This window comes from Amphiura filiformis, chromosome 18 (genome assembly GCF_039555335.1).
Source record: "Amphiura filiformis chromosome 18, Afil_fr2py, whole genome shotgun sequence".
Lineage (NCBI taxonomy): Eukaryota > Metazoa > Echinodermata > Ophiuroidea > Amphilepidida > Amphiuridae > Amphiura > Amphiura filiformis.
This window is the reverse complement of record NC_092645.1, coordinates 19,857,765-19,884,355: the sequence shown is the minus strand read 5'-3', so window position 1 is coordinate 19,884,355 and position 26,591 is coordinate 19,857,765. Positions and strand designations below refer to the sequence as shown.

At 35.9% G+C, this 26,591-nt stretch overlaps 1 protein-coding gene across 1 annotated transcript in view; it reads left to right on the top strand.

Moving 5' to 3' along the window:
- Positions 1 to 26,591, top strand: part of LOC140139969 (serine/threonine-protein kinase Sgk1-like) — a 95,999-nt gene that overhangs the window by 7,797 nt on the left and 61,611 nt on the right. Inside the window, 1 exon segment of the mRNA XM_072161776.1 lies at positions 2,193 to 2,288. The gene's annotated coding sequence lies outside the window, so the exon portion shown is untranslated.

Sequence of the window (26,591 nt, the reverse complement as noted above, 5' to 3'; positions counted from 1 at the left end):
CTTGGAGGACATTCTCATTCCTAGCTTGTACCAACTGGGTAGGAGGCGAAAATTTGAAACTGGAGTTCTTTATAATCTCTCCATGTTAACTATCGTGAAAATTACATGCCATGTTAGTGGAAATGTTCATGCTATGTTTGCTTGCGCTTTTCATGTTCCAATTTGCTACAGCAAAAAAGACACAAAAAAATTAAAAAAACGACTCAAACAGTGCATGAATATATTTCTTTTTGATAGGTAAATGTAAGGAAGCGTTTAGAGTCACAAATTTTAAATACATGTGAAATAGTTCCAAATTGGCAAAGCACAAAAATTGGGCTATTCCATTTAAAATCCACACAACCCCTGTGGAAGATTTAGCTAAAGTCTTCCACAGAGGGAGTATGAGTTTTGAATAGAATAGACAATTGAGTAACTTCCATTTAAAATACTCACTCCAGTTGTGAAAGATATAGGTAAAGCCATAATACAGGGGGAGTATGGGTTTCAAAATGATTAACCCTGACCAATTACATTTGAAAAACATACTCCCTCTGTAGCAGATATTTCCAAAATCTTCCACAGGGGTAGTGTGGATTTGAAATGGAACAGCCCATTGAATCACACAAACAATTTCACCTCTACAGTATGGTAACAAGCACAAGACAGGAAGGAAGTTAATTTCTCTCATTTCGTGATGGCATGATTGAGTGTTTTCAAGAGAACCGGATTAAGATAACTATCTTTTTTGCTTTGCATCCTATTAAATTGGTTATCTGAATTCAATCAGTGAGATTAGGCTTACTACAGTTATTTTTATCAATTTTATTTCCGTTTTGTTGATGGTGGTAGTGGATATGGTAATCAGTGGAGATAGAGGAGATTTGGTTTGGCGTGTGGCAGAATGCTTCAGTCTACCTGTAGTAAAGTAACTCTTAATGCTGCTGAAATTGTCGGCCTTCTAGTATAAAGATGGCGCTTTTTGTATGAAAATTTGTATTGAGATGGGTACTTTTTTCAAAATTTCTCAAATCAGGCAGAAAATTGGCCCAAATTCATTAATATTGGGCCAAACCATACAAAATTGTTTCAATTCTGAATTCTGAATTAATGTACATCAGTTGATCTGTCTGTATTGCGTGCAGGTAAGGAAGTCTATAGCCCAATTGATAAGGCGTTTGACTATGGTGCGAGAGGTTGCGGGTTCGAATCCTGGTGGTGCCTAGTATGCTCTCATGGGAAAAATTGAGTCAGCTTGAAATTCCCCTGGACTTGGAACTTACTGCTAATTGTCTCGTTGTAACCCGTACGAAACTCAGGGAGCTGATCCTGGTTGCGAAGGTTATTTGTGGAATGTCTAGGTGTGTGCTCTTGAAGCAGCAAGTTCCTGAATTGTTGTTTATGGTTTATGGAATGATGTGGGGCCGTAGTGGACAGTGGCAACCTGTAAAGTGTGCTGAGGCTTGTGGATCAACGTCTAGGCGTTGTGCCTGTGCGTAGCGCACTATAATCTTTTTTATCTCACAAACCTATATGCGTTGTCTGCATACTACAGAAGTACATTAATCGGGATTTAAATTTTCAGAGATGCAAATTAATGTGGATTTGTTGTCTTTAATCTGGATTTAAATTTTCAGAGATGCAAATTAATGTGGATTTGTTGGCTTTAATCTGGATTTAAATTTTCAGAGATGCAAATTAATGTGGATTTGTTGTATTGTGTAGAAAGCCCCAATAAGAACAACTCCAGATGGCTATTCAAAATGACCACCAAAAGGCGCACAATCAAAAAGCGTATTTCCTTTCCAATAACTGCGACTATCTCAGGTATCACAAAGAGAAGATATATCTTACACTTCCCACAATGCATTTCTTCCATTTCAATCTGTACTGATCTGCTATCTAGTGGAACTCGGGTCGATAGCGACAAAAAGTACCTCAATGAAAAGAGCACATTCAGATCTTGCAAAATATGTTTATTTTTTGACTATTGACCCATGTTTAGCCAGTCTATTCTTAACATGAAAATAAAGGGAACCTGTACAAAAAATGTAATATAATTTGATGCAAAGGATTCTGGGAAGGGTAGGACATCTTCTCTGGGTATCACAAATTCTAGTCGGATTGCAGATGTACAAGAAAACACAATACTTCTAAGCCATATCCTTATCCGGGAGTATAATCAAATTTTTGTGTTCTCTTTTTATTTTCAGGAATATAACGAATAATTAATAACCGATTACCAAGGAATACTGACAAAAGACCACCACACAGAAATTTTCTCTTGGAATCGTACCCATTCACAAAAGGTAAGCTTAAGAAAATGTATCAAAAATGCTTATTTTGAAAAAGTATAAACTTTTTTGTCAGCAAAAAATTAATTTTGCACCCGGTGTTAGATCTGACCAGTAACTCTGATTTTAATTTGACTGGATTTTTTTGGACCACCACCTGTAATGACACAATAATAACAGCAGAGTTTGGTGACCTTACATCCACATGTGTGCTGTAGAATTTGACCTTTTTATGGTTAGGGATGAGAATGTGCTGGAAGAAGTCATGTTGGTTATTCTAGTAGTCGGTATATCTGTGGTGATTATTGGACTTTGGCAGTGGGTTTGAGAGTGTAGAAACAGACCAATATATTACTGTGAAAGAAAACAAACTCGATGTTGTTGTTTTTTTAACCGGTGAAACTTGACTCCATTTTTCCATATCATACCCATTCCATTTCCTTTTTACCTGGTAATCGTTGACAATAAATTGTATGTCGGGTAAGTTAGGTAACCATTAATCAGAAAACACTAGTTCTAAATTTCATTTTTGTATAAGTGAGATCAACTACAAAGACTTTTGACTACACCAGGCACAAAAAGAAACTCGTCAGTTATATTCATCCTTGCTGGTCAATAACTTGATAATTTTGGATTATTCTGAAATATACATTTTGTTAATTGGACTTTTCTTTCTCATTTGACACCCTGTTCGTGAACATTGAGCAAGAAATTGACCAAGATATGCGCCTCAAACTCTCAAACCCCAAAATGAAAAGTTGCAATTTTAACGATTCAATTGTGCCTGTTACACTGTGTGCTTTATTGATTGGCCCGTGGTGCTTGTGTGCAATACAACGATGCGTTCCCCATTGAAAATCGTTTAAAAAATGCAACTTTTGATTATGGGGTTTGAGGCTTTGGAGGCATATCTTGGTCAATTCTTGTTCGCTTTTCACGAACTGGGTGTCAAATGAGAAAGCAAAGTCCAATTAACAAAATGTATATTTCAGAATAATCCAAAATTATCAAGTTATTGAACAGCAAGGATGAATATAACTGACAAGTTTCTTTTTGTGCCTGGTGTACATGTGGGGCAATGCTATCTTCAGTAGATAGCACTTTAAACGGTTCCTGGAAAGCTTTGCTCTATCAGATTTTCTTTTATGACACAATTACATATTCTGTAATTCTGGGATTATATGCATTTTTTAGAAAATTTTTCTGAGTAATTTATCAGATTATGTTTGTTTATATCTTTTCACATACAAACGTAGATTTAACGTTTTTGATGTATTACTAGCGTAGCATTTTTAATTTGCTTAGACGGGGAAAAAGAGTTAATGATAGATTGAAATGTTCTATTATTGGGAGTATACATACACTACCTAGGATACATTAGCAACCTGAAACTCTTAAACATGCCTTAAAGTATGTGAAAGTTATCCATTTCAAATAGTTTCAACAATGACAGCAAAAGAGCCATTCCATTTGAAATACACCCACCCTTTGTGGAAGATTTATCAATTCATCCACAGATGTAGTATATGGGTTTCAAAATAGAATTGACAATTGGGTAACTTCCATTTAAAATACTCACCAGTGAGTTGTAGAAGAAACAGGTATTGCCATTATTCAGGGGGAGTATGGGTTTCAAAATAAATAGCCCTAGCCAAATCCATTTGAAAAAAAAACTCCCTCTGTGGAAGACTTTGCTTAAATCTTCAACAGGGGTTAGTGCAGATTTTAAATAGAATACATGAATATATTGTAACCTAAAGATTTGGTGTAAAAATGGCTGTTCGTGCAATTTTACGTAAGAAGATAAGTGAAAAATTGAAAGATGCCAGTAATCCTATGGGAAAACTGCCATATTGTATTATCATGCATGGGGAATAAAATAGTAACCTCTGATGAAATCCTCCAATGTGAAGGACAAAATCTCATGTCACACAGAATGTGTTTTGATTTGATGTCTCTATGCTGTTCTGTGGAAATTCAGAGGGAGAATGAATTTCAAATGGAAGTGAACACATTACACAGCTCCATTTGATTTCAAATGTGGATTTCAAATGGAATAGCCCAGTGCATCTGCTAAATGGGCTATTCCATTTAAAATCTACATTCCCCCTGTGAAAGATTTTGGAAATATCTTCCACAGGAGGAGTATGAATTTGAAACTCATCCTCCCACAGTGGAAGATTCAGGTTGAATCTTTCTCAGAGGGTGTATGAAATTTAAGTGGAGCTGCTTCGTGTATTCATTCCATTTGAAATTCATACTCCCCATGTGAAGGATATGTCTAAAATCTTCCACAGGGGTAGTGTGGATTTTAATTGGAATAGCCCAAATATGGATCTGCCTTTACAAATATACTCCAGCCTAGAAAGAAATGGGACCTTTCCAAAATAAATTAAGTCAAAAGATTTGCTACAAGAAATAATTGTTTCACAAGATGAGAGCAACGGTCATGCCATATACCTTGCCTCTAATGCATCTCAACTTCCATTCTTTTCAAGCAATTACTGAAATCGTACACCGGCGATGCGAGACTTGCTGCATCCCCGACACGTTCCATAATTTATCTGGATACCTCTTATCATCATAACAGGCCAAGGTATTATCTCGACGTCGAGTCGCGTCCGAGGGAGGATAAATTACTGGGTTATTTCAACATTAGTGCGATATGATGATAATAGACAGTGTCTGATGAGGACTTTGATGGCTGATTGTATGAGTGGTCAAGTTATTATTCTTTATTATGGGCATGGTTAGGTTCCCCCTCCAATATCTGGAGATTCTTATGGGTTACAGTAACTTACATGGTAGGGGGTAACAGGGCCAGAGGTTCTCAACCCGATTTGATTTTCAGCGCAAAATATGTCAATTAAGTAGCTGATTTGAATATTGTTTTTGTTCAATTGTTTTGTTCAATTTTTGAACTGCAAAAGTCAGATTACAACTTGCCAGGGAGGTTTGCAAGTTTAACTTGCTGTATTTTTTTTCATACTTCACATGATCACAAATAATTCTGTATCTGTCGTCGTCAGCAGAATCTCCTCTTGAGAGGCAACATCGCCAACCTTGACTAAAGAGCATGACTTGGATGGACGTGCAGGTTAAAGTGAACATTTTTTAGTTGCGTAATTCTTTGTTGACTTGGTTCTTGAAGGCTTCAATGGTAGCGGCATTTACAGTTGCTGCAGACAAGTTGTTCCATATAGGGATGGTAGATGGAAAAAATGTATCCCCATAGCGTCTGGTTTTGTAACGGATCTGGCGAAACTTTTTGTTGTGCCCCCTGGTTTCTCTGGTTTGGTGAACAAGGTGACTTCCAAGTGAAATGTCGACTAGCCCATGCCGGATCTTGTAAAGCATGGATACTTTCTTGATCTTTCGTCGGGTCTCTAATGGTTGCCACTCTAGTTCAGCCAAGATTTTTGTAACAGTACCCTCCTCTCTGCTGTAGTTATTTTTACAGAAATTTTACATTTAATTGGATTATTTTGATAGTATAAATGTGAAATGCTTTGGGCTAAATGGTCAATTTATCATCAAGATTATTAACATATTATTCAGGTGTTTAGCAATATAAATGATATTCAATTTTTTTTCCTTATTGCCCTTGGTTCAAGCTTTCGACCCTAGCAGGGTCTTCATCAAAGGCAGAATGGCAAGATGTCTTGGACTCTAATTGATAAAGATCCTGCTAGGATTGAAAGTGCATCAGGCTACTAACCAAATTTGAATTTTACTTTACAAGCTTTTTTTTTTTTTACACAGTTTCCAACAGCTCATTTTGAACTTGAAATTCTTCATACTTCCTATACTGTAGAAGGTCTAAAAAGACTTCGTCTTTTTTTTCTGAAAATCTCAATTTTGATGGATAAAATAGAGAATGACGCTGACAATTGGGCCAACCACCTGCTGGGCTATTCCAGTTGAAATCCATGCACCCCCTGCTGAAGACATGACTTTAATCTTCCACGCAGGGAGTGTGACTGTCAAATGGGGTTACTGAATGGGTGACTCCATTTGAAATCTACACTCCTGTGTGGGGATTAAGGTCATGTTTTCCTATAGGGTGTATTGATTTCAATCGAATAGCCTGATTATTTTGCATGAAAATAACAAAATTTCCCCCAAAAGTATGTCGACTATCTCTTTTAATGCCACTTTAAGCTTTATATTAACATCCTGCCACACTTCACTTATATTACATATATGTTGCCTGTATACCATTCACAGCATACGGTGAATGAAATCGGGAACACAGTGTGAATAGCTCGGGGTGAAACACCTTTGCAGTGTGTATGGAAAACGTCAATGAGAGACATCCTGTGTATAGTACAACAGAAAAGCCTACCCAGAATGCATTGCATGAAATTGGCAGTTCCAGTTGAAATCCATATACCACCTATGGAAGACATGACCTTAATATCCCACACAGGACTTGTGAATTTTAAATGAGGTTGGCTGAATGGTTAACTCCAATTGAAATCTACACCCCCTGTGTGAGAGATTAAAGGACATGTCTTCCGTATAGGGGTTATATGGATTACAACTGTAATAGCCCAATAGTCCTGGTACATAGAATATTGCTTATTTATATCAGGGATGCGCAACTGGCGGTGTATGTGCCACTTACAGCGCAGTGCATTCCAAATGGCACACGGCGGCTAAGTGAGGGGGAAAAGGTGTTTTTGTACCTTGATTAATCAAAAAATCTTGTCGAAGATGAGCCGATATAAAATGGCTAATAACATCGAAGAGATTCCAGAGTGTTAAACATAACTTGACTAATCTGTGGATATTCAGCCTCCCACTGACACTGGAGTGAACGATTGCTGTTGCGATGAATGGAAATGTTTACAGAATATGAAACATCCCCGGGGAAACATCAACCTCATCGTTTTTTTAAAAACATTCAAACTTGCAACATACCACTACATGAATCGTATATTGCAACATACCGTATTTGTAAAGATGTGCTCTGGTCATTGAGGTACATCACCCACTTATAGAAAATTGAAATGGGAGAAATGCATTATGGGAATCGTAAGATGTCTTCTCTGGTCTTACAGTAATGATGCGCTGGATATGTTCCCAGAATCCGTTATGGAAATACAGTACAACATGGTTTAGTTTACCCGTGGGGTGTAACAAAGCCCATAATAGGGACGTGCAATGACAGGTAGCCATGGACTCGCACCATGTCCACACTTTCCCAGATTATTTGCTTTTTTTATATATAAAACTCAGCCATGTAATTTCTTAAGCCGTCAGTTGATAAGCCAAAAATGTTTTATCGTTGAAATTAGATATCGTAGATAACTTGCTGAAATTCTTGTCCCTCAGGGATAAGGCACTCTTTGAAAGCTAGCTAAATTCGGAAACCATGCTATATACACTATGGACCGCAATGGTCTCATCCCAATGGCTTAGTTCAATAACATCAATTAAACAATCAAGAGTGCTAAATTTGACCTTAAGTTGTAGAGTATGAGTTTCTGTACTCAAATTTTCAAAGGTCATTCAATGAATGTACAAATGTATTGGGGTTAACTGTGCCCTAATTGATGAGCATGTTGTGGATCCTGTACTGTACTCTATTTTATGCTTCAAGCTTGCTTCAACCAAGCTTTGCCACTTTCGCGATGCTTTGTACATGAATAGCATAAGGCCATCCGAAATCGTATCAGAATTTTCCTTTCTTTGATAATTGCATTTAAGATGGAATTTTGGGCAGAGAAAAAAACAAATTGGGCTAACAACAAGGCAGGGAAACCAGATTTGTTGACAAGGAAATGCAGGTTTTGAATACTTGTTGAAATTGTGTCTATCAGTTTGAATATGCCGTCTATTAAGGAGGAAACCAGAGCATCATAACTTTTCCTCTCAATATTGACCCTAACACCCATAAATACCACAAAATACCACAATGATAACCACAGCGCATGCATGAATCCTAGGCGATGCAATGATGCAATCACCCTAAGTGCTATATGCTCAGGGAATCGCTGGCCGGACCAGCACAACCCTGTGGTTAACGGTCGGTGATCGTGTGCTTGGCATGCAAGGGGTCTAAGGGGTTTGAATCCTGGGGGTACCAAGTGACTTCTTTGTTCATCTTCTCTCCTTTTTCGTTTCTTCTTTAACTTCCGATAGCAAAAACCAGTGTTAGGGTTAAGATTTTTGCCTCACACTTTTCCCTGTATTTGTTACATAAATATGATAATAACACAATTAGTTTCAAAATGGTTTAGTTTAAATCATTTGATAATTTCCCTTGATATGTTATCTCATAATATTACATGGCATAATGAGTGTATGGACTGTATAGTACCAAAATTAGGGCTAATAATTATAAGCAAAGGGAAAGTCCCTATGCTTTGCTCATACGGAAAGGTTTTATTGATTCAAGTTCAAGTTACTTGTTGAAATTATCTGTTGTGTAAACATCTTCAATATCAAGAAAGAAGAAATCAGGGCATCCTGCAATCAAGCTTTTATTTGCCCCTAATTTTAAACTTTTTAACTTTGCATCACCACAAGCACTTTCCCTGTATTTGTTTAAAGATGATAATAACACATTTAGTTCATAAATGGTTATGTTGGTTTAAAATCATTTGAGAATTTCCCTTGATATGTACATCTTATTATATTGCCGGGCAATGGGAGTCTATGGTTGAGATACAAAATCAAAATTAGGGCTAACGTCATTAGCGAAGCCGAAGGGAAAGTCCCTATGCTTTACTTGCAAGAAATGGATTTTATTGATTCAAGTTTAAGTTACTTGTTGAAATTATCTTTTGTATAAACATCTTCAGTGGCAAGAAAGAAGAAATCAGGGCATCCTGCAATCAAGCTTTTATTTGGGGTAAACAACACTTTGTCCAAAGTTATTTCGGCCAATATCGCTTTGTCCAAAGTTATTTTGTCCAATATTTTTATATCCAAATATATTTTGTCCAATTTATATTTTGTCCAAAAATATTTGGTCCAAGTGTTATTTTGTCCCATTTATATTTTGTCCAAATATATTTTGTCCAAAAATATTTGGTCCAATAACCTTATTACATGTAGCATGATTAGTCAAAATATTAAATTTTGCTTGTTATGCTGTATGTCATTTCTATGCTTACTGTTATCTGGCATAACTACATTGTCTACCTAAAAGATATCAGTATACTGCTTCAATAAATGTCCATGAATTTAATAAAGAAGTTGAAATTCAATTTTATTGTCGAGTCTTTGCATCACCACAAGCACTTTTCTCTGTGTTTGTTACATAAAGATGATAATTTAACACATTTAGATCATAAATGGTTATGTTGGTTTTAAATCACTTGAGAATTTCCCTTGATACAGTGTATGTACATCTTATAATATTGCTGGGCATATGGTCGAGATACAAAATCAAAATTGGGGCTAACATCATTAGCAAAGGGAAAGTCCCTATGCTTTACTTGCAAGAAAAGGATTTTATTGATTCAAGTTCAAATTACTTGTTGAAATTATCGTTTGTAAACATCTTCAATGGCAAGAAAGAAGAAATCAGGGCATCCTGCAATCAAGCCTTTTCCCCCCTTATTAATGATCTGCATGTTAGCCATAGGCTTCAACATAAAAAGTTTTGAGATATTTTTCCAAAATATCAAGAGCTATCTCAAGAACCTCTGAACTAATACTAGGCTTGTTTGTACTCTTATTAATGCATTTTTATGCTGATGCCAAATATGGTCATGAAAGTGTACAATTATTTTATGAAATTTTTGATTTTTTTAAAGAAAATTTTAAACTTGTCATATGCGGGCGACACCTGTGTGGAGAGTGTTAAACTTTGCATCACCACAAGCACTTTCCCTGTTTTTGTTACACAAAGATGATAATAACACTTTTAGTTCATAAATGGTTAAATGTTGGTTTAATTTCACTTGAGAATTCCCCTTGATATGTACATCTTATAATATTGCCAGGCATTGGGAGTCTATGGTCAAGATACAAAAAAAAAATTGGGGCTAACCTTATTTAGTGAAAGTCCCTATGCTTTTGCTGGCAAGGAAATATTTTTATTGATTCAAGTTTAAGTTACTTGTCGATATTATATGCTGTAAACATCTTCAGTGGCAAGAAAGAAGAAATCAGGGCATCCTGCAATCAAGCTTTTATTTGTCCCTAATTTGAAACTTTTTAACTTTGCATCACCACAAGCACTTTTCTCTGTGTTTGTTACATAAAGTTGATCAATACACATTTAGATCATAAATGGTTATGTTGGTTTAAAATCACTTGAGAATTTCCCTTGATATGTAGCCTACATCTCATAATATTACCAGGTATTATGAGTCTATGGTTGAGATACAAAATCAAAATTGGGGCTAACATCAATGAAGGGAAAGTCCCTATGTTTTACTAGCAAGGAAAGATTTTTATTGATTCAAGTTTAAGTTACTTGTCGATATTATATGTTGTAAACATCTTCACCGGCAAGGAAGAGGAAATCAGTGCATCCAACAATCAAGCTTTTCCTCGTATCGTGTTATGCCTCTCTGTGTCCTGTGTTTGTTACATATAAACATGATAAATAACAAATATTGGGTTTTAACATCAGCGTAGGGAAAGTACCATGCTTTGCTGGCAAGGAAAGGTTTTCTTATTGATTCAGGTTTTGATTACTTGTTGAAAATATCTGTTGTAAACATCTTCAGTGGCAAGAAAGAAGAAATCATGGCATCCCTGCAACCAACATTTTTGCTTAATGTTTAAGTTCTTTTCCATGTGTTTGTTACATAAACTTGATAAATAACAAATACTTGGTCTAGCATCAGCGAAGGGAAAGTCCCTATGCTTTGCTGGCAAGGAAGGTTTTCGTATTGATTCAAGTTACTTGTTTAAGTTGTCTTCAATGGCATGGAGGAGGGAACTGGAGCATCCTGCAATCAAGTTTCCCCTTGTTTCATGTTATGCCTCTCCGCAAGTACTTTTCAATGTGTTTGTTGCATAAAACATGATAATAACATGCTTGGTTTCAAATCATTTCAGAATTGTCCATGGCATGTACAACTTAGAATGTTGCATGGCATTGTGCTATTCAGTTGAAATCCACACTGATTTTGGAAATATCTTTCACAGAGGGAGTATGTTTTTCAAATGTAATTGGTCAGGGTTAATCAATTTAAATCCCATACTCCCCCTTTATTATGGCTTTACCTATATCTTCAACAACTGGAGTGAGTATTTCAAATGGAAGTTATCCAATTGTCTATTCTATTCAAAACTTATACTCCCTCTGTGGAAGACTTCATCTAAATCTTCCACAGGGGGATTATGGATTTTAAATGGAATGGCCCATTGTGCATAGCCAAGATACATTATTACAATTGGAGCTAACTTAAGCAAAGGTAAAGTCCCTATGCTTTGCTTGTAAGAACAGGTTTTTATTGATTCAAGTTTAAGTTACGTGTTGAAATTATCCCTTGTAAACATCTTCAATGGCAAGGAAAAGGAGGGAATTGGAGCATCCGACAATCAAGCTTTTTCTCGTATCATGTTTTGCATCTCCGCAAGCGCTTTTCCCCTTGTTTGTTACATAAGCGTGATGAATAACAAATGTTTGGTTTTAACTTCGGGAAAGTCATGTTGCTTGTCTGGCAACAGGCGAAGCTATATTTATTTTATTAATGCATTGTGAAACTGAAGAATGAGTTTGATGTTAACAATTTTGATTTTAGGCGAGGTAATTTGTGGTAATTTTCGCAAGGGTTTTTATTTTCACTGATTTTGCAAATGGAGTTCCATTCGCAAAAGGCACTGCAAGGATAGGGCAAAACTGTCTCTCTCATTCACAGAATTAGAGAAGGAGACCCTGGACTTGGATCCAAAATTTTGGTCCTTGCCAACGGTGCACGAAGACGAACGAAAACCAATTCTGCATCTCATCTGAACTATCTTTTTATCGGTGCAGGTCGCAACAAGTGCGTCTCTCTTGCATGACAACGAATGCCTCGAGCACATTCCAAGGGAGACCGACTACCAGGGACTTTTGGGCTATTTTGACCATTTTCGACGGGCACTGTTGTTCAGAACGATGGGCAACTTCAAAATCCTAGCTAAGTCCCTGCCGAATACCCCCAATTTTTGATCTATGCCTGTATCAAGATGGCGGTCGAGTCTTGGTTCTCTTTCTCTCCAAATCACAAAAAAAACTGTACGCAAAAATTACCATGTATACAGTATTTTATTTGAATTAAAGTTTTAACTTCAACACTACACTATTTTTCGCTCACCTGGAACATTTTCACTAGTCCGACTAGCGTCTTCAGCAGATGGTGATGCTGTGTTGATATCTTGTCTACAATCGGGATATCTCTCACTGATCGGACTAGTGAGTCGGACTAGTGAAAACGTTCCAGGTGAGCGAAAAATAGTGTAGTGTTGAAGTTAAAACTTTAATTCATTTTATCTACCACTACGTATGAATATCCACTCGTATAGTATTTTATTTGTTTTGATCCTTTTGCTTGCTTGCTTGTATCTCAATATATGCCTGGCATTTATCCTGGTTAGATGGGAATTTAGGTCCAAGTGATACTAATTTGACATATTTTTCCCATCCAAATTTCACAAAAATGTTTTCTAGGGTGAACACTACACGATATCTCATCCTCACCACTGGGTATGCTCCTGTTTGGTACACCTGTTAACGTGGTTAAACATTGAATCAAATTTTGAATAGCATTTAACAGTAAATTTTGAACAGCATTTTACTGCACCGTCTCATATAAAATTCACATTGATCTCTTTAAAATCCCCTATCTGAGAAAAGACAGTCATAAAAAATTCCCATTGACCTAGTCTGAAATCTCCTATCTGAGGGGAAAAAAGCCAGAACTCGTACCATGGTATATGCCAATGCCATTTATAAGCAATAGCATAACTACAAGCAATTCTCAAATGAGGTCTTTAACAAACAAGACATACTTCCATACGTGATACGATCCGTTTGAACACAACCAAAGGCGGCAATTATGAGAATGAGACACTGGGAGACAAAAAGGAAGGATGCAAATAAAATGCATCTAAGCGGGGCTAGAAAAATTGTAAATTTCTTGGCGAAGAGGTTCAATTTAATACCACAAATATCCTGGAGTTCCCCAATTTCCGTTTGTTTTCCCACTGCGTACATAAGAATATTTGGGCAATTTGGCATTATAAAAGCTTAAGAGCTGTGCATTAATTATGAGCCTGGGGAGGGTAAAATTGAAGGGAGGGCAAGAATATTTGGGCAGCCAAAGGGGTGGGGGGAAATTTTTGGCAGCCGGGGGAGCAATTATTGGCACACATTCATGGGGCACCTTTTAAATAAAATGCTCTAAAAAGGAAAAGAAAAACAGTACAGAAATGCTTATGCAAATTTTCATGCTTGCTGCACTCGCAATTTATACCTAGACCACTAATTAAGGTTTGCAAATTTTTAAAGAAATTTGGACCCATCTATATACCAAAAGTCAACATTTTTGGCCAATTTAATACAAATTGAATTACTTTTACAAATTTTTGCAAACATTTTGGCTATAGTTAAGCAAATTTATGCTATTTATCCCAAAATTGAGAAAATTTTGACAATAAGGACTCATCCATATACCGAAATTGACATAGAAAAAGGGGTCATTGATGTACCAAAAGGCTGAAAATGCTACCCATGTTTGCAGTATGCCCCCATAATGGTTATTTGTACTGAGTGCCCCCCGTGATGTGTTATCTACACGGCACCTGATGTTGAAATAACCTGGTAATAAGATGAGAGGCATGGCGACGCATCGCCGTAAAGCACAAGGACAATAGAGGATGTAGACAATTTGGTTATTCCGGTTTAAATCCATACACCCCCTGTGGAAAACTTGACCTTAATCTTCCACTTATGGGGTATAGATTTTAAATGGAGTCACCATTTCAAGAAACCCCATTTGAAATTCACACTCCCTGTGTGGAAGATTAAGGTAATGGTTTCCATAGGGGGTATGGATTTCAACTGGAATAGCCCATTTGGTAATAGTGAGACCCATATAATTTACAGAAAAGCAATAACGTAAATTGAGCAGAAAATTATCCATTAAATAGAAACATTTGTTGAAAGTGTGACCACACAAGAGTTGAGCGACACAGGATGAATTGGTTATTTTTTTAAGCTTGAAAATGACACTAACTTGAGTTACTTGTTGAAATCAGATCAGAAAAAATGTTTTAGGAGGCAAAAGAAGCTCAAATTTCTTTTTATTTTCTTTCAATGTTATCTACAAATGAAGCTAGTTGACAAGTGGTCGGTATTGATTTTAAAGATATGGAATAGAGGTTATCCACATTACTCATGTGTGACTTCTAACAAAAGGCGCTGGTTCCCGTAGTATTCCTCATTCAAACCAATTCAATGCACGACCTCGGAGTTACTTGCATAACTTTGGCGGCTTATTTTTTTAAACAGTCATGGTTGCACATGCAGGTACTTCTTTTGAAAGTCCTAAACAAGGTATAGCAGTTGCTGATAGGATATGTAGCTTAGGGCTCATATTGAAATTCCCTTACACAGGAAGGTGTGCGCCATCCTGCAGCTTTCCTGTGCTAGCCTTCTTTTGTTCAAATCCTGGGCAGGGTGTATCACTGATGCATATAAGCCATCCGTGTTATGACCGAGCTTTCCTGAGGCGCGCACTTAGCGAGGGGAATCCTGCCTTCATTCTGTGTGAAAACGTGGTAGGGTATTTCAATATGAGCCCTTATAGAACACGGATAACCTCTATTGGTTAGTTTATCTGTTTTGAAACCCACACTCCCCCTGTATATGGCATTGTCTATAATAGCTTCCATAAGTGGAATGAGTGTTTCAAATGAAAGGTAATCAATTGTCTATTCTATTTGAAACCAATACTCCCTCTTTGTGACACTTTATCTCAATCTTCCACAGGGGGACAGTGGAGTTACAATAAAATAGCACAGTACATGTTTTATAGGCATACAATATGAATATACCATGCCAGTTATTTTATCTTCCCCCTTGCAATGTAAGCGGTTTTAAGCAGTTTCAGATTTCTCATTTTTTTCTCATTGTTTCAATGTGCGTACTGATTACAAAGCTTACGAGCAAGGTCTATTGCCCACTGTGATCCACAAGCACTTTTCAAATATTAGTCATATGAAATACTCATGAAATACTAAGTTAGAAATAGGTTGCCATGGTTTCGAATCATTTCAGAATTTCCCTTGATATTTTCATCTCAAAATAAAATGTCTAGTCAGAGGCAAATGCACCCAGAATCTAAATTTCGGGCTGTGTACAGCCCAAAATGCACCCAGAATCTAAATTTTGGGCTATTTACAGCCCAAAATGCACACAAAATCTAATTTTTGGGCTGTTTACTGCCCAAAATCTAAATTTCAGGGCTATTTACAGCCCAAAATGCAACCAAAATCTAAATTTCAGGGCTATTTACAGCCCAAAATGCAACCAAAATCTAAATTTCAGGCTGTTTATAGCCCAAAATGCACCCAGAATCTACATTTTGGGCTATTTACAGTCCAAAATGCACCCAAAATCTAAATTTCGGGCTGTGTACAGCCCAAAATGCACCCAGAATCTAAATTTCAGGCTGTTTACAGCCCAAAATTACAACACAGACACCTACCTATAGGGTGCTGTAATACATGTAAATTATGTGGAACTTGCAAGTTCAACATGTCACAATCAACTGAAATTTTGAAAATAAGTTATTTTTTGTGAATATCAATTGTACCTTTACCCTAAAAAGAGGATGCTAAAGTCATGAAATACCCCTTCAGCAAATTGTTCATAATATATTGTTTGTTTTCACATATGCTCAGGGATTTGATGTATTGTTTAAATAGGTAAAATAAAAAAAATATATGATTTATGCTCCAATTTTTTGAAAAAAATTGAAAAACTAAGCAAATTTGACACATATAAGCACAATTTCCGCTCCGATTTACGTCACATGCCTACTTACCCATAAGGGGCAAGTTGATTTGGTGTGATGACTTGAAAATATCGCGCAACAAAATGTGTGTTGCATGAAAACGCAAGTCTAATATGCGGTTAATACGTGGCTATAAATTTGACCTGCAACCACACAAGACTCCTTGGATACAGAATCACACATGGTCCAGCATAAGTAACACATTATGGTTGTTCTGATCCATGACAAGACATTTCAAAGAGGCCTAATTGTGCGGAAAAAGCACTTTTGTGGCAATCCTGCCATCAGCTGATAATGATGGATCATCTTTTTAAAGTGCAATTTATTGAGTTGTGGGTGGATGTCCTTGGGTTTGCAGATTCATTAATTGGACCTGGAAGCAAGATAGAAAGGAGGGGATTTCCCTTGTAAAAGAAATATTCATGGTTAGAGTATTTTTACATAACTTATATATTAGGTTGATGTTACTAGAACTTTTCTTCATGTGTTAGTCAGTGTTACCATAAAAAGCCTTAGTTAATTCTTCTGTGAGGGCATGTGTTAAGTTCTTATTGTGATGCTATCTACTGCTGATAGTAGAAAGATATATATTTAGACCTTTCATTTGATCTTAGTGCCTGAGGACAACAAGTCTATGTTTATTCGTCTCTGATTGTGTGATGTATGTTGAAGTCTTGGTATTATATTATTTTGTTGCTATCTTCTACTGATAGCAGAAAGATATAGCCAGACCTTTCATCTATGTTATCTTTGTGCATGATGACAACATACATTCACAACAAGCCTGTGTTTATCCATCTCTGATGATGTATGTGAAAATATTGGTATTGTTATTACATTTTTGTTGATATCTACTGCTGATAGCAGAAAGATATAGCCAGATCTTTTCTTTGTATTATAGCTTATTGCAGGGCAACAAGCCTGGATGATGTGTGACACATTCCTAAGTATTGTATTATAAAAACAAATTATTGTTGTTATCTACTGCTGATAGCAGAAAGATTATCCAGACCTTTACTTTAAATATTATAGCTTAATGCGTGGCAACAAGCCTGGATAATAAGTGACACAGTCCTAAGTATTGTATTATAAAAACAAATTATTATTGTTATCTACTGCTGATAGCAGAAAGATATATCCAGTCCTGACCTTTGAGTTATAGCTTAATGCAACAAGCCTGGATGATGTGTGTTGCAGTCCTTAGTATGTGCATTATAAAACAAATTATTGTTGTTATCTACTGCTGATAGCAGAAAGATATATCCAGACCTTTCCTTTGTGTTATAGCTTAATGCAACAAGCCTGGATGATGTGTGTTGCAGTCCTTAGTATGTGCATTATAAAACAAATTATTGTCGTTATCTACTGCTGATAGCAGAAAGATATATCCAGACCTTTCCTTTGTGTTATAGCTTAATGCAACAAGCCTGGATGATGTGTGTTGCAGTCCTTAGTATGTGCATTATAAAACAAATTATTGTCGTTATCTACTGCTGATAGCAGAAAGATATATCCAGACCTTTCCTTTGTGTTATAGCTTAATGCAGGAAAACTAGTCTAGATGATGTGTGTTACAGTCCTATTACTTCATAAAACATATTGTTGTTTCTATGAACTGCTGATAGCAGAACAATTATATCCAGACCTTTCCTTTGTGTTATGATCTTTATGCAGGTTGACAACAAGCCAATGTTTATTTGTCTCTAAGGCACCAGGAACAAATTTGTTCGATCTTTGGATCGACCGTCGATGCTGCTTCGATGCTTGTTATTAATGAATTATCAACTAATTAATCAGAATTATAGCTAAATATTTATTGGCCAATGTCAATACAGGTACAAATTACTATTTTGTCACAATTAACAACATTAAATTAACTGATTTCATAAATAACAAGGATCGATCAAGCATCGATGGTCGATCAAAAGATCGAACTAATTTGTTTCTATTGCCTAATGATGTGTGTTGGAAGTTTTGGTATTTTGATGCTATCTACTGCTGATAGCAGAAAGACATATCCAGATATTTTCTTTGTGTTGTAGCTTATTGCAGGGCAATAAGCCTAGTTGATGTGTGATATAGTCCAATATAATATACAAATATTGACTGCTATGAGGGACATGGTTAAGATTATAGGCCCATGGTGATTTTAAAACCATGCTATGACCCGAGGCGCAGCCGCGGGTCAAATCATGGTTTGAGATCACCGCGGGCCTATAATCTGAACCATATCCCAAATATAAAGCAGTCAGTATTTGTTTTATATACCAAATGGATACGTGGATGTTGCGTTTGCGCAGTTTGATAGGGATGCAAATGACCGGTCCATAGTTCATTTTCATGACCGGTCCAAAGTTCATTTTGAGGGCATAGTTAATTCAATGACTGCACTTTCAACCAATCAGATGACAGGAATCTATATATGAGGTATATAAAACAAATTATTATTGCTATCTACTGCAGATAGCAGAAAGATATATCCAGACCTTTCCCTTGTGTTATAGCTTATTGCAGGGCAACAAGCCTGGATGATATGTTACAGTCCTCAGTATTGTATTATAAAACAAATTATTATTGCTATCTACTGCTGATAGCAGAAAGATATATCCAGTCCCGTCCTTTGTGTTATAGCTTAATGCATGGCAACAAGCCTAGATGATGTGTGTTGCAGTCTTTAGTATTGCATTATAAAACAAATTGTTGTTGCTATCTACTGCTGATAGCAGAAATATATACCCAGTCCCGTCCTCAAGTGTTATAGCTTACTGCATGGAAACAAGCCTAGATGATGTGTGTTGCAGTCTTTAGTATTGTATTATAAAACAAATTATTATCGCTATCTAGGGCTGATAGCAGAAAGATATTACCACACATGTAATATCTTTGTATGACAACCAGCCTATGTGTATTCGTCTCTGATGATGTATGATGAAGTCTTGGTATTGCATTATTTTATTGCTATCTAGGTCTACTACTGCAGTAGTACTGCTGATAGCAAAAAGAAAAATCCAGTATTTTTCTTTGTTATTATTTGTTTATTATACATTAATGCATACCAACTAACCGAGTCCCTATACTATAGTCTATATATCTTCCTCGAGTCAGTAATTTAAAGAATCCAATTAGCATAACAGATTCCTGCAAAAAATAACAGTTTTTGAGAAAATCTCAAAATTTGATTTTTCTTGACTGACTCGAGGAAGGCATACGGACTATAATATCACATTATAAAACAAATTATTGTTGCTATTTACTGCTGATATTAGAAAGACACTTTATTCCCCCATGAAAATAAGTGGTAAAGTTTGAATTATTGTATGTTGCTGTCTACAGTAGACAACAGGCAGATATAGCCAGACCGTTTCGCTAAGTTGTCCCTTTTATGCATGGCAACAAATTACAATCCCATGTAAATTTATCAAGATGATGTGTGTTAGGCTTATAGAAATAATTTAAATTGATCTTTTGATCGACCATCAATGCTTGGTCGATCCTTATTATTTATGAAATCAATTAATTGCTATTGTTAATTGTGATAACATACAGTGGCGTACCGTGGCCGCCCCAACCCCGGGGGGCTGAAGAAAATTTAATTTTGCCGCCCCTTCCTCAACAGCCCGAAAAGGTTGACCCAATTTTTTTCTCGGTCGTTTGAAAAAGTGAAGAGGAAAAAAAAAAAAAAAAAAAAAAAAAAAAAAGGGTTTCAGGCATTTTATTTAATAATTCTTTTTACCGCCCCTTTCGTTTTTGCCGCCCCTTCGTCTTCCGCCGCCCCTTCATTTTGGCCGCCCCCTGCTTTTACCCAAAAGCCCCCCCAAAATACTGCCAGCATGACATATCAATATTAGTAATGTACTTATGTTGACAAATATAAATTAAGAATTGATTCTCATTAATTAGTTGTCAATTTAAAATTAATAACAAGCATCAAAGCAGCATCAATGTATCGACGTATCCAAGGATTTAACAAATATGGTTCTCATTTCCTAGAGTCCACAGTATTGCATTATAAAACATATTATTATTGCTATCTACTGCTGATAGCAGAAAGATATATCCACATATTCCTTTTGTGTTGTGCCACAATGCAGGACCAGCCTTTTTACCCCCCCCTTTATTATTCCCTGCCTTAATTCAGGAATACAAATATGTTTATTTGTCTCTGGTGATGTGTTTCATGGTCTGTGGTTCTTGTATTATTTAGTTGCTTTCTACTACTGATAGCAGGTATTTTAAAGTATTTATGATTAATTGTGTGATGTCCTTGGTATTGTATCATTTATTTATTTTCTTGCTATTTACTGTAGACATTAGACGGGTATTAATAGTATACCTTGACTCTTGTGTTACACCTGAATTCTGCATATGCTTATCCATGCTGATCATGTGAGTAAAAATTGTGATTGTTGTGATATACGGTAGACACAACATTATTAAGTGGCAGTCGTTATCTCAAAATCACGTTTCTGATGTTAGAACATCTGAGATCAAGTTGTGAACATATCAGGGTCTGATATAAATTTTCAACTTGTGTAATATTTAGATGATAGCCCTTGTTTGAAGTAGTCGATATCGACTTTCAGTATAACATATATAGTATCATTGAGCTACTGCATAATAGCTACATACATTGTCAAGTCTACACCTGAATCGGTTTTGAACAGTTTGTTGAATTTATGAGATCGGTTTTACAGTGTTATGAATATCTATGCATTGTTATGGAATACCATACAATTCTGCTACAAGCATATGATATGCCTCTAAATGAGGGTTTTTTGTTTATTTTTTGTGTGAAAGAGACAAAAGGCAGACACCCTCCACAAAAACATTAAAATAGATTGATCGTACAAATTCCAGACATTTTTTTTTTTTACAAGCATATGATTGTAGATGGAATTGTACAGTATCTGTACCCTGTTTTAATTCATTGTTGGATATCCATATTGTGGTCAATTTGTTTGTGACAAACATTCAACAAATATGGTGTGTTTTGATGTTACTACACCATTGATCAGCAGGTCTTTTGACCATGCCTTTAATGTTTTTTATTTATGTTTGGGCACTACATTAAGATTCCTAAAACTGTCCAGATTTTGACCAGCAAATGGTGCCTACAGGGGGCTGGCATTTTCTTTGGAAGGGGGGTCCCAAATTTGCAAAAAGTTGGCATCAATAAAATTGCGACCCCCCTATTTCAGCAACAAACATTTTATGACCCCTCCACCACAGATACACCTTACCCCCTAAACAAGCTAAAATTGTATTGAAATCAGTCTTTTTGAATAAAATAAACACACTATCTGTGGTCATCTTATGACTCCCTACATTTTGGTCATCCAAAATTTTATAACCCCCCTATTTTTCTTTCCAAAACTTTATGACCCCCAGTATATTTTGGACCCCCCTTCAGAATAATGCCAGCCCCCTAAAAGTAGTCAACTACTAAAAAAAGCTGAATTAGTGCAATCCAAGTTTCCGCACACATATGCTCTGCAAGTTATGTTACACTCTTGTATTTGATTCGCGGGATTTGATTAACCCATATTTGGCCTTGTTTAATATAATTCTCACCTCATATCCAGTCTTGTTCAGCCCAAGTGATGACCCCTATGCCTCTCTTAGTAATGATCGGTTTCGTATCCAAGCACAAGTTGCCATGGGAACCGTTTCAGTTTCCTGGTCAAAAACTCTCCAGAGGTAGTGTTATGTGTAATAAACTAGGATCCACTACATGCTCATCTATCAAGGCACAGTTCTTTAGCCCCAATACATTTGCACATTCATTGAATGACCTTTGACAATTTGAGTACAAAAACTCATACTGTGCAACTTGAGGTCAAATTTTGCGCTATGATTGTTTAATTGAGGTTATTGAACTATGGGCATTGGGATGAGGCCATTGTGGTCCATAGTGCTAGTTTAAACAGTTTCAGCAGGATATTGTCAGAGGATCCGTGTATCATCCATGTTTTATTTTTGAAGGAAATCCAGAGGGTATTGTGAAGGATTGTTTAGTTTTGTGATAGTATCTGTCTTGAGACTAAATTTATTATTTAATTATTGACTTTTTGGGTCAAATGTTTAATGATAAGCATAATGATTGTTATTTATTGTCTTATATCTCGTCGGTCGCAACACATAATGGCGTAGAGTGATTTTCCAAATTTTCCGTTTCACATAGTGGCGTATAGGTTTAGAGCTAGCTATTATCATATAATAGTAATCCTTGTTAACTATTAACGATGCAGTTTAATAGTTTGAACCTTAAACTACAATTTCAAATGAAATCGGGACACTGAGAGATGATAGGGGAGATGTATCGACTCTGTTACTAGTAGCATATCCCTCAAAAACGATTTGCTCGGAAATGTATTTTGTCCTTCACGTACGCCACTATGTGTTGCGACCGACGATCTGCATTGTGACATGTTTTAGGTAATTTTGATATAATGAATATCATGTAGGAAACATTCTCCATGTTTCTTAAATCTACCAATCATCAGCCTTTTTGACCTATTTTGATTGGTTAAAAATAAGCTATGTCATGTATTGAGCCAATCAGAGACGTGGTATGAATAGAGAGGCAGCAAATTTGAAACTGAGATAAAGGTAAAAACATGGACTAAAAATAAGAAAATAGACATCAAAAAACTTCATAACATTTGAACCAAGTATGCTACACCTTTGGTGTTTTCAGTAAATGATAGCCTATTGTATGTATAATGTAATAATTACAGTAACTCAATTTTCAAAAATGCCTCCTTTGGCCCCCATGGACCAGATCGTGTCACATATTAGATACTCAGATGCCCTGTTGGGCTAATACCGGCCCATCTATAATTTTATCAATCAACAATGTTCAGTGTTTTTCAGGTTTAAGGTTTAAGTCTTAACCCTGAAATTATGGAAACTTTCAGGCCCCATAACTGCTAAATTGTTGGTCTTAAGTATATGAAAGTATACATATTTAGAGTGGCAAAGACGTCATTGATTCATCTGTGAGGCCAAAACTTTTTTTGGGCCCAAATTTTTTCGTTCAACATAACAAAAAAATTCTTGGGCCAAAATATTTTTTTTTTATTAATTTTTAAAAATTAGATAAAAATATCTAGGAAAGCTTTTTTTATGTTTTTTTATTTTGACCAACTTCACCAAAAATATTTGAAATTTGGGTGAAAATCAGGCTTTTTTATGATTTTTTTTTAATTCAGCAATTTTTGACCATTTTTGCATGGTGCAAATTTCTCAAAGTTGGTCAAAATAAAAAAATAAAAAATAAAAAAACGGCTCCAATACTATCACAAAGCTTTTCAGTCGACCTACAAAAGTAGATTTTGTATGCAGCTCGTCAGCAGCAAATATGTACTTTTCTCTCTGTTAAACGTCTTTGCCCCTGTCTCTCAATCCGATTTCCATAGCTTCACAAGTATTTATTTGTATAGACTTTTAATCATGTTTGCGGCAAAATGTTGCTTTAAAGGGCCTTTAAGAACTATTTTGATTGGTAGCAAAGCGGCTATATCATGTATTGAGCCAATCAGAGATATGGTATTGCTTTTTTGACGATTTTTTCATGTAATTAATGCTCTACATGCTGGCGATAGGCTTCAACATAAAAAGTCAAATTTTTGAGATATTTTCTCAAAATATCAAGAGCTAGCTTAAGAACCACTAAACCAATAATAGGCTTGTTTGTACTCATTTTAATGCATTTTTCACACCGATTCAAAATATGGTCACCAAAATTTACAATTCTGAAATTTTTGTATTAAAAAAAAATTAAAACTTGTCGTCTGCAACTCGACAGTGTTGACACTTGTGTGGAAAGAGTTAACCAATCAGAGACACTGTAAGAAATGCAATTGCTATCAGAGGGTAGTATTTTTGCTCCCTATTTCATGGGAAATCAAAGACAATTTAAATAAAAATAACCTCTTCTTTGTACCATTGCAAGGACACTGATTTAGTTATTATACATGTATACATGTCGGGGAAGTTAAAAGATTGATAAGGCAAAAAAAAAAGGTTTGTTTCAAAGCTTGTGTGTGCATTTGTAAAATCGGGCGATTTTATAAGAATAAAAAGAAATGCAGAAATTCGGCGAAAATCAGATTTTTTTTCTCAAAATACCAAGTCGGGAATTAAAAAAAAAATGCATTTCACATTTGTTTTCAAACCACTCGTGAGCTTTGAGACAAACCATTATTTTTTTTGGCTTAAACATGCAAAAAATTAACAAAAAATGATCTGCTGAAGGTCTCTACTACCTTCTTGATCTGCTCAATGATGAAGACTGTTAACTCTTAAATGCCCCTTTAAACAGTCATGTCATAGGCTATTATCTGTAATGCAGGGAGGTGGGCATTGGTTATCTAAAAGTTCAAGTAGCCAGCTAGACTGCCATTATTTTATGTTATATTAAATGATTAAGAGATATGTGATGTGATCAAGCAAAATCAGTCTCAAGTCGGGCATATTCCATTTTCAGTTTTTTACATGATTGTATAAAGCATTTGCAAAGCTACGTTTTGCAGAAAACCCTGTTGAAATTGAACATTTAATTTCATAGATTTGAACAGTTGAAAAGTTTCCAAAACAATGTGCAAGAAAAGAAATTATTGTCTTTGTTTGGCTATATTTGAAAATCAATATTTCCGACTTGTGTCTGCTTTTGCTTGATCACATTACATATGTGTGGGTGTTTGACTGTAGATTTACCTGCAGTGGATATGAATAATAGTTACAGACAGCAGGTTGTGTTATCAATGCCAATTCACTATGAACCACAATGGCCTCATCCCAATGGCATAGTTCAATAACCTCAATTAAACAATCATAGTGCAAAATTTGACCTCAACTTGCAGAGTATGAGTTTTTATACCCAAATTGTCAAAGGTCATTCAATGAATGTACAAATGTATTGGGGGTTAAATAACTGTGCCCTGATAGATTAGCATATAGTGGATCCTAGTACAATGTAATATTTTGAAATATTAATGCTCTGTGTGCTGGCCGTATGCTTCGACGTAAAAAGTCTAAAGTTTTGACTTTGTCAAGAGTTATTGCAAGAACCACTGAACCAGTACTGTTTTTTTTAATCCTTTTAATGTATTTTACATGCTGATTCCATATATAGTCATTAACAACATACAATTATGGGTTTTTTTTTATTTGTAAAGAAATTTTGAGTGTCGTCTGCAGTCAAAACCCATTTGGAGAGGGTTTTTTTTCTAAAGGATATTTTTCAGAACCTTGCAGCTTCAAAACTACAAAAGCTATGCAACTTGTGTTTGACACATATTCATTGCAGTATTGAGTCTAGCTCCTTGCATTATTAAACCACAAACAGTGGAATCACCTGCATTTTTCAGTGGGTAATGGGGGGAAATAAACTTCAGAGGGGAAAAATCTTTAAAAAATTGCCTAAAGTTGTGCAATTTTTTATTCAAAAATAATTTTTGAGCATAACATGAACACTTACAGTTACAGGATCTAACTCTAGATCCTAACCTTATATATATCCTAACACTAAGTATGAAAGGATTTTAAAATCATGAAAGTCCCTTATGCTGGATTACCCTTAGGGAGCAATCATTATTTATGACAGGGGAATGGGTATTTTGAGGGGGGAACCTGAAATTTTTTGGGATCTTGAGGGGGAACGCTAAATTTTTTGTTGAACCAGGAGGGGGATTGTTAAGTTTTAAATGGAGAAATTTGGGAAAACAAGGGGGGAATCCGAAAATTTTGAGCAGATGCGAGGGGGGAACGTGAATTGTTTTGTTGATATTTTTTTCCAAAACGCCCATTCCCCCCTGCCGGAAATAACGATCGGCCCCTTGATACTAGCTCTAATCCTAAATTGTAACCCTAATCCTAACCCTTAGGCCAATAGTATTAGCTCAAAAATCATCAAAAGGTTAACATTTCTCATAACAAGCTAATTTTTTCAGGATAGGTCCAGGAATATGTATAGAATCAAATTTCAAAAGTCCCCGAGAATCCCCCTTGTGCTTCCTTCAAAATCCAAGATGGCGTCCAAAATGGCCGCCATTTTCAGATTTTATCATAATTTTGCCCCCAGACATGTTAAAATCACAAACAAAGCATCTTAATATATGTTTTAAGGTACAAGGAATGTTTTAAAAACATTTGCAAGAGGTTTCAATGATCCTAAGTAGCCAAAATCCAAGATGGCGTCCAAAATGGCCGCCATTTTCAGTTTTTATCATAACTTTGCACCCAGACATGTTAAAACCACAAACAAAGCATCTAAATATATATTTTGAGGTACAAGGAATGTTTTAAAAACATTTGCAAGAGGTTTCAATGATCCTAAGTAGCCAAA